This window comes from Coregonus lavaretus, assembly GCF_964263955.1.
Source record: "Coregonus lavaretus genome assembly, chromosome: 4".
Taxonomy (NCBI): Eukaryota; Metazoa; Chordata; class Actinopteri; order Salmoniformes; family Salmonidae; genus Coregonus; species Coregonus lavaretus.
In genome coordinates this window covers 52413145-52418856 of record NC_139991.1, presented here as the reverse complement: position 1 = coordinate 52418856, position 5712 = coordinate 52413145, and the positions used below count along the sequence as shown (strand labels likewise).

At 45.8% G+C, this 5712-nt stretch overlaps 1 pseudogene across 1 annotated transcript in view; it reads right to left on the bottom strand.

The window, feature by feature from the left end:
* Positions 1-358: 358 nt before the first annotated feature.
* The window catches only part of LOC311127712 (paired box protein Pax-8-like), a 14638-nt pseudogene continuing 9284 nt past the window's right edge, over positions 359-5712 (bottom strand). The window contains exons 5-11 of the transcript in view: positions 5535-5659; positions 4726-4895; positions 4422-4542; positions 3570-3806; positions 3175-3276; positions 1358-1444; positions 359-429 (exon numbers count right to left, since the gene is read on the bottom strand). The product of the transcript in view is annotated as a paired box protein Pax-8-like (transcript). The remainder of the gene's footprint in view (positions 430-1357; positions 1445-3174; positions 3277-3569; positions 3807-4421; positions 4543-4725; positions 4896-5534; positions 5660-5712) is intronic.

The following is a 5712-nucleotide window of genomic DNA, read 5'->3' as shown; positions in this document are numbered from 1 at the left end:
ACAGGATGCAGGATTCAGGGCTTTGCCACTGAAAAACTCATAGAAATCAGTTGCCCAAATGTATTCCAGTGTTTAGAATGTCATGTGTAAACATGTAAAGTCACCCTGGATGAAGCTGTCATTAAAAACAAATAAATAATTCATTAGTTAGCCATGAGAAGGTATTGTCCATGAGTTCATGCTCAAGCATTGCTGGTCCAGTGTTGCCATTAAAAGTCTCCAAAGTCCCTCCAATATGTTTACTTCCCTGTCCATTATTGGGAGACAGTCCAATTCTCATCATAGCTTCCTGTCCCTTGCTGCATTTGCCTATTGGTCCCCATTATCAGTCATCTTGATGAGGGTTGGTCCGTGGGAGCTAGAGATGGTCGTAGGCAGTAGTGGATGGTGGAGCGGTGCGGGAGGCCGTGCCATAGTAATAGGGTGAACCTGCAGGGGGCGACAGAGATAAAGGAGTTTACTATTGGGGTTTGTTTTTTAGCTTGGCTTTGATGGTGTTAGGAGGGACAATGCAATGTAAAGCAGGCTTTCTTTATCCTATCCACCACATGACAATAGCAGATGGTTCAGATGGAAATCGGCCTTGCTTGGATAGTTTGTCCCATGAATAAAGCTGCCTGTTTTGCAATCTCTCTTTTAAGGATGGGTCTGCTACTTGATGGAAGAAATATCACAGAATGTTTTGCGTTATGCATAGAATTAAGCATTCAGAACACACAAGCATTAATACTGTCTATTTTCCCCTGTGTCGTTAATAACTGGTGAAAGCAGCTGGGTCAAGGTGACACACTGACTTGTGACCATGGTCACAACAGAACACGAGTTCTCAGGCTGGTCAGCTCCAAGAGAGTTACTGTACACCAATGGGCGGCAGTGGTTTGGAGCCGACCCCCTGGTAATTGGGTGACTAGTTTCCATGGGGACTAGGGGAGATCATGATACATGTGACGTGACTGAAACCAAAAGTTTGGCTGTACATGATTTCCTGGTTGGAGTGAGGATTTGTATTTGCGAATTTCCTATTGATACTCTGGGTTCATTCATTGTATCTTAGGTTCAAAGCAATTTAATAAGGTTTAAAGTATAAACTTGACATGACATGAATGGTTTGTATTCAACATGTCAAAGTGAAGCTTTAAACAAACATTTTAATGGAAGCTGGGACTTTTATCTACAACAATTCAGTCTGATCCGTGAGGTGTATTCTGAACACTTTCCTTTTGTATTTGTTCACGTTTGCTGCAATCATAACATCAGCTTTATAAACAGTACGGTCCTGTGTGGAATGCTTCTAATACTTATGAAAGGTGTGTCCATTGAACACCACTGTGCCTGTCTGACTGACTGACTGACTCACCCAGAATGCTGGAGTTAGTGAATCTCCAAGCTTCACTGTAGGAGGTGTAGGGGGAGTGAGTGTAGGTCTGGCCAGAGTAGTCTGCACCTGTAGTACATGGAACAAAAAACAGCAAATACATCAGATGTACATTGAGACACATATACAGTAACCAACATCATTCAGTAAGAAATTCACACACATACTTGTAGCCTATAGACAGAATTACATTACAGTCTAGACAATATCAAGCATAATATTTCTTATAAAGACACCGACTTCCTCAAAGTGTTATTTTGCCTTCATTTGAGGGTGTTTGTCCTCTTGCCAGCATCTGCTGAGACTTAGCTCATAATTCACCAACGGTTAGGGCAGCTTGTAAACCATTAATCTATGAGCCAGGTGAATGGCTGGGGGTAAAATCCCTTGACTCATTGATGCGTGTGGCTAGCCTCCACATCCTCTCTATAGCGTTTAACCCTCCCATCCCTGTCCCTCCAAAATGCCCTCCTCTCCTCTCTATCCCTCACTTCCTGCTTTAGCCTTTCAACCTTTCTCTCTGTCCTCTTTTCTTATTCTTCTTTTTTTTTACATTCCAATATCTAATTGGTAATTATGTTGGCTGGATTGAATCCCTCCGCTCCCCCCCAAACCCCCCCTTTCTGTGAGTAATTGTGTATGAACGCTTCCTCACAGCGAGCCCACCAGAAAAATAATAAATCAGACGCTCTCATTTCGCGCTTCGAAGGGCAGACTTCAAATAAAAAAGGCACATCACACACACACACACACACACACACACACACACACACACACACACACACACACACACACGCCACAAAGTGCTGTCTCTCTCTCTCTGCCTCTCACCCAGGCCCACTCTGCCACCCTGTGGCCCCCCACCCTCTCCCCGTCTGGTGGGGCCCCTGGTTCCCATGGCGATGTGTGGTCAGAGGGGCGGCGTGGGGGTGCGGGCAGCAGGGCGGAACCCTCAGCCTGTTCCCTGTACCCCCTGGGCCCTGGCTGCACCGCCGTGCAGTTCACCAGCCGAGCAGGCTACTCATTAACCACCATGCCTTCCTGTTAATCTCCAATCCTCCCTCCCAGCACTTGTCTCTCCCTCTCTCACTCCCATCCTTACTTTTTTAACGTTGGTTTTGCCTTGCCCCAAAACAATGTTTTGTTTTTTGTCCACATTCTTCTCAGTGGTGCTTTGTCCTCATAGCATATTCAGTTCCAGCTTTCCCCAAAGGGAAAACCCAGATGGGATCATGCTTGGGTCACAAATAAAACTATGAACTGCATTTAAAGGCCCAGTGCAGTCAAAAACATGATTTTCCTGTGTTTTATATATATTTCCACGCTATTGGTTGGAATAATACTGTGAAATTGTGAAAATCGTAATAATGCCATTTTAGTGTAAGAGCTGTTTAAAAAGACTGCCTGAAATATCAGCCTGTTTTGGTGGGAGGGAGTTTTGACCTTCCATGGTGGCATCACCATGCAGTAAATTAGTTAACAGACCCATAAGAAAGAAAGTTCCAAACCTCTCTGCCAATAACAGCTAATTTTCAGTTTTCCCCTCTCCACTCAAACCACTCCCAGACAGTCCTAGCTAAATTCTTGCTTAAGAAATTGCTATTTGCTAAGAAGCTATTTTTGTTTCTTTTTGACCATTTTAATTGAAAACAATCACAGTATTGAGATGAAAATGGCTGCTTTGGACCTTTAAGTAAGCTGAACTGAAAGGAGAGACATCATTCATCTCTTTCTCTGAAACCCCATCTTAGGATGCCATAGCCTGTCTCAGTGTGAGTGTCAATGGATGGGAGTCTTACCTGCTACCATGCCAGTGATGGCGGAGGATGAGTAGCCTGTCTGGCCACTGGAGGGGATGTGAGGAGGGTAGCCGGGGAGAGTGGAGCTCACCATGTCCCTTCCTGAAACAGAGAAGGACAAAACACACAATGTCAGCCCTTCTCAGGAGGTGGATATACAAATAAAAAACAAATCAATTCTTTGGCAAAAATTAAATCTGTGTCATGTACATGAAATCATATCAGTTACCATTCCACCATATTGTACCATTATATACAGCAATTGATGTTCCTGTACAGAACTGCACATGGGGTTTGGTGTGTTGTGGCAGGTGACATGATAAGAGAGTGTAGGCTACTGTCCGCATGAACCCCCTACAGGGAGTGGCAATGGGATGAGATGAATGCTTCATTACCTGCTATGAGAGACTGGCTGCTGAACTGGCCGTACACTGGTGCATGATGGGAGAATGAGTTGAAGGCATGAGGGAAATGGTTGGAGCTGCTGCAGCTGCTACTGATAGACACAGGGGCTTGCAGTGACTGCAGCTCCAGAAAAGCTGAGTTGGCCACCACATTTGGAGAGGGGCTTGTGCTGGTCACCTCTGGGGACATTTCCTGTTTCAGACAAAGTGGGAGGGGCTGCAGGGGGTCTGAGGTGGCACGGCCAGTGGGTGGGTGGATGGGTGAGAAAATGAAATAAAATGGAATTAACTGATATGAATGAATGGATTAACAAATACACAGCAGCAATAGCCTGTAAGCTGATTGCTGAAATGAATATGAGTGAATGGGTACTACATCGTGTTTGATGTGTTTGTGAACTGCGCTGCGGATAGACATACAGCACATCTTGTACATCTGTTTAAAATTAAACTTGAAAGGGTGCTTTGGGCAGCTCGTGATAATAAGACAAATTAATTGCACAACGCATCAGCAGGCACGGCAAGCTAAAATGTGGCTGCACCTCAGAGATAAACATAAATTGCTATGATAGCTCAGTCGGAAACCAAGATCTATAATCAGATTGATGACAACCGCAGTTGATACAGTTTAGAGTATACATGCCTAAACAGACTGCTATTACATTCACAGATTATGAATGCATTATTACATTCAACATAACTGTCTTTCTGAACTGGGTCTTCAAATATGCTGATGGAAAACAATGTTTCCATGTGTCAGCGTGTTCAGTTTTCCCTTGCTTCATCTTTGAGCTCGGATATTTGTGCAGAGTGAGAGGGCAGCATCCATCGCAAGAGTCTTACCTGTCACCACAGTGTAGCCCTGGTGCGCTGCCAGATTCCGACCAATAGCAGCACTCGATGTTGAGAGGCTGGTCTTCCCGTCTTCTAGACTGCCATTGATGAGCGAGAGAGGGTATACAGTCTGTGGAGGACAGAGCGGATTAACCATTTGTGTGTTGCGTGTGTGAAAGAGAGAGAGGGAGAGAAAAATAAATTGACAAAGAGAAAGAAAGACAAAGAGAGGGATAGAGAGAGTAATTTTGGGAGTGGAGTTAATCAGGATCCACCGGCTCTCAGTGCCAATGTGCCATGTAGGCTACTGTACCTGCTCGGTCTTGCTGGCAGCAGCAGAGCTGAAGGAGTCTGGGGGGTAGTGATGGCGGTCGAAGCCACAGTCCAGGTGCTGCGGGGGGAAGTGCTCTGGTCTCAGCTGCTTTCTAGGAACGCCCCCACTGCCCTGAGAGTCCACACTGTGTCTACAGCTCTCCTGGTCACCTGAGAGAGAGAGAGAGAGAGAGAGAGAGAGAGAGAGAGAGAGAGAGAGAGAGAGGAGAGAGAGAGAGAGAGAGAGAGAGAGAGAGAGAGAGAGAGAGAGAGAGAGAGAGAGAGAGAGAGAGAGAGAGAGAGAGAGAGAGAGAGAGAGAGAGAAGAGAGAGAGAGAGAGAGAGAGAGAGAGAGAGAGAGAGAGAGAGAGAGAGAGAGAGAGAGAGAGAGAGAGAGAGAGAGAGAGAGAGGAGAGAGAGAGAGAGAGAGAGAGAGAGAGAGAGAGAGAGAGAGAGAGAGAGAGAGAGAGAGAGAGAGAGAGAGAGAGAGAGAGAGAGAGAGAGAGAGAGAGAGAGAGAGAGAGAGAGAGAGAGAGAGAGAGAGAGAGAGAGAGAGAGAGAGAGAGAGAGAGAGAGAGAGAGAGAGAGAGAGAGAGAGAGAGAGAGAGAGAGAGAGAGGAGAGAGAGAGAGAGAGAGAGAGAGGAGAGAGAGAGAGAGAGAGAGAATTATATGGAGAAGCTGCTGAGTCTATTGAGTTTGTGGGGAGGACTCATTCAATTGTGAGAGTGAATCTTATTTAATCTCATTTAATAAAATTATCTTAAAATGTGAGAGACATTTTGGGATTGCATGAGAATTTGAGGTACTTACTGTCGTCATGGCTCCTCTTGCCCTCCTGGCTGGACTGTGGGATCCCCAGCAGGCCACTGATGGAGTAGGTGGAGCCCAGGGAGTCGGACTGGGGTGACTCAGGGGAGTGACGGCTGAACTGGGGACTGACAGACAGACAGACAGACAGACTAGGGAATCGGACCGTTATTACTCCAAT